The following is a 9,618-nucleotide window of genomic DNA, read 5'->3' as shown; positions in this document are numbered from 1 at the left end:
AAGATAGTTGATGTCACTTGCCTGTGTACTCAGGGAGAGACAGAGGTACCAGATATACAAAGAGAGCCATACCCACCTGTGTGGTTTGCATGTGCAGTGGGAGGTACATGTGGTGTATGATGTGTATGTAGTGTATGTTGGCGTGGATGTATGTGGGGTATGGTGCATGTGTGCATCGTGGGTATATGGTGTCACAGGAAGGGAAACGACACGTAACAGAAGTCCTGCGCTTTATTTGCCAGCTGGTCTTCTTGTGCCCAACCCGGGATCGCACCCCAAAGACCACTCACTAGACATAAGTCGATGCAAAAGCAAGAGGCAAGTTTATTGCTGACACGTCAGGGGGAAGGACCCCGAGAGGCAGTTACAGGCTGTTTTTAAAGCCTGTAAAGCGCAGGTGGGGGGGAGAGAGGAATATGGGGGAAGGGGAATGGGGAAGTGGTTTCGCAAGGGGTGGGGTGAAATGCCTGAGGGTGTGAGGACTTGTGCTAGGAGAGCTGGGTGCCTGTTTGTCTCCGGGCAGGAGTTTTTCTCTTGGCTAGGGGCCAGGGACTTTCTGGGTAAAGGTGGTTTTTCTCGAAACTGCTTGGGGGGTTTTGTCTGCCTGGTCTGTGCTGTGTTTTCTGTCAGGTTTGAAGGGGGCCCTTCATTCCCTCCTCTTTTAAGAGCAGGGTCTTAATCTTAAGACCTTTCAGGGGAGCTCTTGTTGGTTTAGAGCTTGGTATTGCTGAGTGAGGATGAGAGCTTGGGTAATATTAAGTCGCTCACGGATGAAAGTTAGCAAGCGATTTAAAATGCAAGGTCCGAAAGTGAGGAGGAGGAGAAGGATGATAAGGGGTCCTGCAATGGTGGAGAGAAGGGTCGTTAGTCAGGGGGACTTGTTGAACCAGCTTTCAAATAATCCTTGCTGGGACTCCCGGTCTCACTGTCTCTGTGCTAGCCTGTCCCTAAGTTTGGTCAGCGAATCCCGAACAACGCTGGAGTGGTCTGCATAGAAACAGCATTGTTCCCGAAGCGCTGCGCATACCCCTCCTTCTTTTAGGAAGAGGAGATCTAGCCCCCTTCTGTTTTGGAGCACTACTTTTGACAAGGAGGTGAGTGACTGCTCGAGTTTTGTGATAGATTGTTCTATGGCTTTTAAATTTTTATCTATGGCTATCCGTAGCTGGGAGAAGTGCTGATTACCCTGTATTAAAGTAGCGGCTCCGGTACTTATACCAGCCGTAATGCCCAGGCTCATTATGACAGCTAGGGTTAGGGACACGGGTTCTCTCTTGGAGCAGGCGACTTCCGCTCTATGCTCAGTGTCAAGTGTGGAGCTGGGGTGGTAATAGACGTGAGGGAAGACACGTACTAGGACACAGTAATCATGAGAGCAGTTAAATGCTGCTGTCGATAGACAAGGGGTGAGTCCTGTGTTGCATGCCCACCAGAGGTCTGGAGACTGGGGGACTAAGTAAGTCTGGGAATCAGTTACAGGGTGGGTCTTGTTATAGAGGTGAAGGTGCTGAAATGGAGGTTTTCCCAGACATAACCCAGTCCCTGAGACTTCTGTGAGGGTTAACTTGCAGCGGTCTGCCCATGCACAGCTGTCATGAGAGGAGATATTAAAGTAATTTTTTAAGGTGGCAATTCCTTCATAATAAGGGGAATTCGCGGCTAGGCATAGCCAGCAAGAGCGGGTGGAGTCTGGGTCAGTAAGGTTCAGTACTGCAAAGGTTCCTTGTATAAGATGATAGAGGCGATCTTCGGGGAGGGGAAAAGTGGGCTCTGGAGGAGAGAGAAAAGCGGGGGTAGAGGAATGAATGGTGTGGGGAGAGGAAAGGTGAAGTGTGGCGGGGTGGTTATTTTGGTCCTTAAGCACTGGGTTTGGGCCTATGAGGACTGTGGGTAGGGGTTTTATTTTTAATTTGATGGTAAATAGGAGGCCATCATCATATTTTTTCTTGTATAAGTGAAGACCCCGAGTATGCCCGGTTGGGGTCCAGGTTCGAACTTTTTTTTCTGGTTTGGTAAAGGAACTATTAAGAGGATGGCATCATTTTCCGTGGCAGGCTTGGTAGTCTGCTTGACCATGCCGCCACCCATTGCCATCGGGCTGGGCTGAGTAGTTAGCTATTATTTGAATGTAATTCCATGAGGAGCTGGGTTTTTAATAGACATTCCCTGTAGTTTCACAGCCCCAGTGTTGGCAATAATATGAGTCCGCGCCCCCACAGTTGTAGTTGTGGCAGCGTCCCCTATGGTATCCTGGGCATATATAAAAGGGGAGTTTTTTTAGCATGCCTCTGCGGGAGGTCTCGCCGTAGCCTCCCCATGGGTTAAGTCCCGTTTGTCCTGGGGGTGAGGGTTGATCAGGAGGGTGTTGTTGGAAGCCAGTCAGTCCTTCTAAGTCCCAATCAGCGGGAGCCCCTATAGCTAGGGCACATAGGTCGGGGTGTAGGGTGGGCCACCAGGTCCAGGGTGGAGCGTGATGGGAGGCTTCCCATATCACGTCTCCTCTCTGGGATAATACCTGCCAAGTAAGGCACAAGGGTTCATGAGGGTTGGAAGCGGAGAGAGTGGTAGGAATGAGGGAGAACAGGACAAGTATTATGAAGGGGTGGATTTTGTGAGTCTTATCTTGAGCGGGTCTGACGATCGCTGGAGCTGCCATTGATCCGGTCCATCCACGATCTGATCTGGAGCTTTATCTGGGTCCAGGGGTCCTTTCGCTATCTTGGCGTGCGAAGCGTGAATCTAGGCTGCAATCCCGTCAACCTTGATGGCAGTGGGGGTGGTGAGGAGTATGGTATAGGGTCCTTTCCACCGGGCTTCCAGTCCTTGGGAGCAGTGCCTGCGTATGAGGACGGAGTCCCTCACTTGGAATGGATGCTGGTCCTTAGAATGTCCTGGTCTGTAAACCTCAGCCAACGGAGCCCACACCTGGGCCTGGACAGCCTGGAGACCCCTTAGTCTGGCGAGTAGGTCTATCTTGGAAGCAGAAGGCAAGTATGAGGGAGAGAATTGCATGTGAGAAAGGGGTGGTGGCCCACCATAGTGGATTTCGTAAGGGGTAAGGTTAAAGCGGGAAGGGGTATTTCTGATTGTAAAGAGAACTAAAGGCAGGAGCCGGGTCCAGTCTTTAGCGCCAGTCTGCAAGGTTAATTTAGTCAAGGTTTCTTTAATTGTTCTATTTGCTCGTTCTACCTGCCCTGAACTTTGGGGTCTGTAAGCACAATGTAATTTTCAATTTACCCCTAAGGACTTGGCCAGGCCCTGACTTACCTGGGAGACGAAGGCCAGGCCGTTGTCAGACCCGATTACCTGGGGCAGTCCGAAGTGAGGGAAGATCTCTTCTAGGATGGCCTTTCCCACTACGTGGGCAGTCTCTTGTTGGGTGGGGAAGGCTTCTACTCATCCTGAAAAAGTGTCAATGAATATAAGCAGGTACCGGTATCGAGAGCCCCTGGGAGTGATTTTTGTGAAATCTATTTCCCAGTGGGTCCCCGGCCGGTCTCCCCGTATTCGGACACCGGGAGTGGTTGAGAGTCTGGGAGAGGGACGCCCGGCGTTGACTTGCTGGCAGGGAATGCAGGACATAACTACTTGTGATATGAGGGAGGAAGCATGGGGAACTATGAAGTCAGTGCGCTCCAGGATTTGTTTGAGCTTCTTTTTTCCGAGGTGTGTCCAATTGTGCATCTGTTGAATTATTAGCTTGGCATCTTTGGCAGGGAGGATGATTTTTTTATTTTTGATATAAGTACCTCCATGGAAGAGGTGGTGATATTTTCCTTCTAACCGTTTAACCTCTCGTAGGTCTTGCTCAGTATACTGATAACGGGGAACTGCGGCTGGTGGGTCGGTTTCTTGGGTTACTAGTACTACCGTGGGAAGTCCCAGGAGGGCTGCCTGCCTCGCCGCTTGGTCTGCTCTCCGGTTACCTACAGCGACTGGCATATTCTCTTTCTGGTGCCCTGGGCAATGGATGATGCTGAGCTGCTTGGGCAGAAATAGGGCTTTTAAGAGAGCGAGTATCTCTTGCTTATTCTTGATTTTTTTACCCTCTGACGTGAGGAGCCCTCTTTGTTCATAGATAGTGCCATGTAGGTGCGCTGTGGTAAAGGCGTAGCGGCTGTCAGTGTAGATATTAGCTTGGGTCCCAGCAGACAACTCCAGGGCCTTGGTCAGAGCTATGAGTTCTGCTTTCTGGGCAGAAGTTCCTGGTGGGAGAGCTTCTGCCCATATGGTCTGAGTCTCATTTATCACAGCTGACCCTGCCTTCCTGACACCCTCGTGGATAAAGCTGCTGCCGTCCGTATACCAGGTGTGGTCTGCTTGAGGCAGCAGCTGATCTTTAAGGTCTTCTCGGGTCCTGTGTACCCTGGCCAAAATCTGCAGGCAGTCATGCAGTACCTGTTGTGAGGGGTCAAGTGTAGGCAGTAGGGTGGCTGGGTTGAGCCCAGACGTCTTATCAAAGGTGATTCTGTCGGGATTCAGTAGTAAGGCTTGATAGTGTGTGATCCTGGCGTTGGTGATTCACCGGTCAGGTGGCTGCTTGATTATTCCTTCAGTGGCATGGGGGGTGACCAGGGTTAGGGGCTGCCCTAAGGTGAGTTTATCGGAGTCCTTTACCAGGAGGGCTGTAGCCGCAATGATGCGGAGGCAGGGAGGCCACCCGGCCGCCACTGGGTCTAGCTTCTTTGAAAGGTAGGCTATGGGTTGTCTCCACGGTCCTAAAGTCTGCGTTAGCACCCCCTTTGCTACCCCTTTCCATTCATCCAGATATAAGGTAAAAGGTTTAGTCATGTCCGGGAGTCCCAGGGCAGGAGGGATGAGCAGGGCCCGTTTGATCTTGTCAAAGGCTTCCTGATGGGTCGTAAGCCACTTAAAGGGTGTCATGGCCCGTGTCAGGGGATATAGGGGGGCCACTAGTTCTGCAAACCCGGGTATCCAGAGACGGCAGAACCCGGTGGTCCCCAGAAACTCCCGTACTTCTCGCGGACTGGTTGGGGTAGGTAACTGGGCTATGGCCCTGACTCGTCCTTCTGTGAGCCACATTTTCCCGTCCTTTAGGGTATATCCTAGGTAGGTTACCTGTTGTTGGCAGACCTGGGCCTTCTTAGCAGAGGCTCGGTAACCTAGTCAGCCTAGTTCCCGTAATAAGGCCTCTGTTCCTTGGCGGCAGGAGTTTTTACTGGTGGCTGCCAGCAGCAGATCATCTATATACTGGAGTAGGATGATGTCTGGATTGTGTAGCCGGAACGGGGCGAGGTCCTGGTGCAAGGCCTCATCAAACAAGGTGGGGGAGTTCTTAAAGCTCTGCGGTAGCCGGGTCCAGGTCAGTTGCCCAGATACCCTGAGGTCTGTGTCTTTCCACTCAAAGGCAAACAAGGGTTGGCTTTGGGGAGCCAGCGTAAGACAAAAGAAGGCATTCTTTAGGTCTAAGACAATATACCAGTTATGGGAAGGATTGAGGGTGCTCAGTAAGTTGTAAGGATTGAGCAATGTCAGGTGTATGTCCATGACCCGCCTGTTTATCTCTCTGAGGTCTTGGACTGGCCGATAGTCCGGGGTGCCAGGTTTTCTAACTGGCAACAGTGGGGTGTTCCACGGGGACTGACAGGGGACTAGGACTTCTAGCTCCAGGAATTTACGAATGTGAGGCTGGATCCCTTCCCTGTCTTCCTGGCTCATGGGATATTGCCGCACTGATATTGGAGTAGCATTGGGTTTGAGCTGCACAATGATGGGAGGCTGTTGTTGGGCCTTCCCCAGTCCGGCTGTCTCTGTCCATGCTTGGGGAATTTTCTGGAGCCAGTGATCCGACAGGACTCCTTGTGTGGGCTTATCATAGAGCCTATGTTCATCATGCAGGCTCAGAGTAAGAACCTGGAGGGGTTGGCCTTGCTTATCAGTCACCTGGGCCCCTCCCTCTGTGAAGTAGATATGTGCTCCTATCTTGGAGAGGAGGTCTCGGCCCAGTAAGGGGTAGGGGCACTCTGGGACAAGCAGAAAAGAATGCATTATTCTTTGGTTTCCTAGATCCACAGTGCGTCTAGATGTCCACTTGTGGACCTTACTCCCTGTGGCACCCTGCACTAGTGAAGTTTTAGAAGATATAGGTCCTGAGTAGCTGTTCAGGACTGAGTGTTGGGCCCCTGTATCTACTAAAAAGTTGGTGCGTTGTCTTTTTACTGATAGGGTTATCCGGGGCTCAGGAGGGGGAACCGAGCCCTGACTCCCCTAATTATTATCTTTTAGAGTCAGGGCGGGCGTTGGTTTTTTTTTTTTTTTTATCGGTGGGTTTCTGTGGACAGTCTTTAATTTAATGCCCCTTTTTTTTGCAATATGCACATTGATCGCGTTTAATTTTCGCCCCTCTCCGGTCTCCCCCTACACTATTCTGCTTTGACCCTCTGTCTACATCCTGTACTACTGCGGCCAAGATTCTGGTCAAGTTTCGATTTCTTTTTTTATCTCTCTTATTTTCTCTTTTTTTTTTCGCTCTCTGGCTAGTCTAATTTTTTTTTCTCTGGGGTTTCTCTTTTATTATAAACTTTCTCTTTCTCTCTAAGTCCTGTAGGGAGAAAGTTTGTAACCTATCTAGTCGTTGTAATTTTGCCCGGATGTCAGTTGCGGACTGATCTATGTATGACATCAGGATAGTAGTCTTATGCTCAAGGGCTTCCGGATCGCACGGAGTGTACATTCGGAACCCATTTAGCAATCTTTTTATAAAGGCTGCCGGGCTCTCTGCCTGTCCCTGCACAATGATTCGTACCTTAGCCAAATTGGTGGGGTGCTTCCCTGCCCCTTTGAGACCTGCCAATAGAGTCTGGCGGTAAAGACAAAGACGCTCTCTACCAGCTCCGGTGTTGAAGTCCCAATTGGGGCGGTTTAAGGGGAAAGCAGCATCAATCTCGTTAGGGAGTTGTGTGGGTCTCCCATCCGGTCCAGGTATATTACCCCGTGTCTCCAGGATGACTCGTTGTCTCTCCTCCGTGGTCAAGAGGACCTGGAGGAGCTGCTGGCAGTCATCCCAGGTCGGGCGGTGGGTTAAGAGGATAGATTCTATTAAAGAGGTTAGGGCTTGGGGGTCCTGAGAAAAGGTAGGGTTGTGGGTTTTCTAATTGTATAAATCAGAGGCTGAAAACGGCCAGTAGTATTCCTTATCCCCCACCATCCGGAGAGGGAAAGTTGAAGCAGTCCACCTGTCGGCGTTCTGGGGATCTCAATCTCTCCAGAGCCTGAGACGGGGCGGAGAAGGAGGCGCGGGCTCTGCAGGAGAGGAGGAGGGGGCTGCAGAGGAAGCAGAAGAAGTAGATAGAGGGTGAGGAGGTGTCCCGGCCGGCAGCAGGAGGGGTTGCGGATACGGCGGGGGAGGGTCTAGGAGGAGGAGGTCTTGCGGGGAATCGGGGAGAACCGGTTTTAGAGGTCGGGTGGTCTCATCCCCTATTTGGAGAGGGAGTAGGGTAGAGGGTGGAGCAGAGGGGGAGGCGGAATGGCCTGGGGGAGGAAGTTGGGAGGGGATTTCTGGGCTGAAAAAGGGCAGGACCCACGCTGGGGGGTCTCTGGCCAAGTCTTTCCAGGTAATGATGTAGGCAACTTGATCAGGATGGCTTTGAGGCCCTGGCTGGAAAACTTTAGACTTGACCTGCAAAATAATGGGCAGAATGAAGGTTCCGTCTTGGGGCCAACCGACATTAAAAGTCGGCCATTCCGAGGAACAGAGGGTCTGCCAGCGGCCCTGGCGCACCTCCACTGAGAGGTTACGCGCCCTGGCCTTGACGTCTTTCCAATGAGCTAGAGTTAGGGAAAGAGGGGTCGTTAGTTGGTTTCCCATTTTGGGAGGACCGGTCCATGTACAAAAGACTAGGAGACAAAGAAAAACAATAGACACACATGAAAACAAAAACCGCGCAGCTAGAGAACGGCGCCACAAAATTGAAATTGATTCAGATGGCAGGGGACACCTGCCTACGGAATTGAGGAGGCTGACAGAATCGTCAGCCGCCCTCCAGGCGACAGGGAGATCCCTGTCTACAGGTTTGAGGAGGCTGACAGAATCGTCAACCGCCCTCCAGGTCACTGCTGATGCGTCCCCCAGGGTGCTGGGTGGAGAGTACGGGCACGTCTACCCCTCTCCAACTCCCAGATACAGATACAGATGCGTACGCCTGAATCAGAAACAGAAACAGAAAACAAAGAAACAAAGACTCAATTAAGTTTGCCGGGCCGGACTTACCTCCGACTGGAGTGGGTGGTCTGGGGGGGAGCGCTCGATCCCGGACGAGCCCCCAAATGTTGTGCCCAACCCGGGGGTCACACCCCAAAGACCACTCACTAGACACAAGTCGATGCAAAAGCAAGAGGCAGGTTTATTGCTGACGCGTCAGGGTCCCTCAGCCTCCGAAGGGGGAAGGACCCTGAGAGGCAGTTACAGGCTGTTTTTAAAGCTAAAAACTACACGCAGGTGGGGGGGAGAGAGGAATATGAGGGAAGGGGAATGGGGAAGTGGTTTCGCAAGGGGTGGGGTGAAATGCCTGAGGGTGTGAGGACTTGTGGTAGGAGAGCTGGGTGCCTGTTTGTCTCCGGGCAGGAGTTTTTCTCTTGGCTAGGGGCCAGGGACTTTCTGGGTAAAGGTGGTTTTTCTCAAAACTGCTTGGGGGGGGGTTTGTCTGCCTGGTCTGTGCTGTGTTTTCTGTCAGGTTTGAAGGGGGCCCTTCACTCTCAGGAGCTTGAGCCCCAAACCTCACAGCATCCTCATGATAATCCCCTCTCAGGTTAGAATCCCCCTAGCCTCAGTCTGTGTGCAGAGAGTGACAAAACCACCAGGAACCAATGTTTAGGGTAACATCTCGGAAGAAGTCCAGATTTTGCAGAAAACTTTCAGAAAATCTAGTTATTTTCTCAGTAACTTCAAATTTATTACTGTGAGAATGAAAGTTGTTTTTTAAAAATTCAAAGTATAAAAGATTACTTTCTTTTCTTTTTATTTTGTATTTATTTATTTTTTTTGAGACAGAGTCTCAAGCTGTCATCCTGGGAACAGCAACCTCCAACTCTTGGGTTCAAGCAGTCTTCTTTCCTCAGTTTTTTCTATTTTTAGTAGAGGTGGGGTCTTGTTTTTGCTCAGGCTGGTCTAAAGCTAAAGCTATCCACCTGCCCCGGCCTCCCAGAGTGCTAGGATTACCAGCATGAGCCACCAGCCAGACAGAAAGATTACTTTCTTCAAAAAATCCAATTCAGGCTCGGCTTCCATAGCTCAAACGGCTAAGGCACCAGCCACATACACTAGAGCAGGTGGGTTCGAATCCAGCCCTGGCCTGCCAAACAACAATGACAACTATAACCAAAAAATAGCTGTGCATTGTGGCGGGTGCCTGTAAGTCCCAGCTACTCAGGAGGCTGAGTCAAGAGAATTGCTTAAGCTCAAGAGTTAGAGGTTGCTATGAGATGTGATGCCACCACATTCTACTAAGGGTGACATTGTGAAACTCTGTCTCAAAAAAAAAAAAAAAATCTAATTTTGTGTTTTTATATAAGGGGGAAATTGTCAACTCTGTTGCCTTATTTAATTATTCCACACATGGGCAAAAATGTCAATTTCACAAGGAAATACTAAAAAAAAAA

The sequence above is a fragment of the Otolemur garnettii genome, unplaced genomic scaffold (assembly GCF_000181295.1).
Source record: "Otolemur garnettii isolate 467f Iridium unplaced genomic scaffold, OtoGar3 scaffold00088, whole genome shotgun sequence".
Lineage (NCBI taxonomy): Eukaryota > Metazoa > Chordata > Mammalia > Primates > Galagidae > Otolemur > Otolemur garnettii.
The sequence above is the reverse complement of the archived record's forward strand: the minus strand, read 5'-3'. Positions refer to the sequence as shown.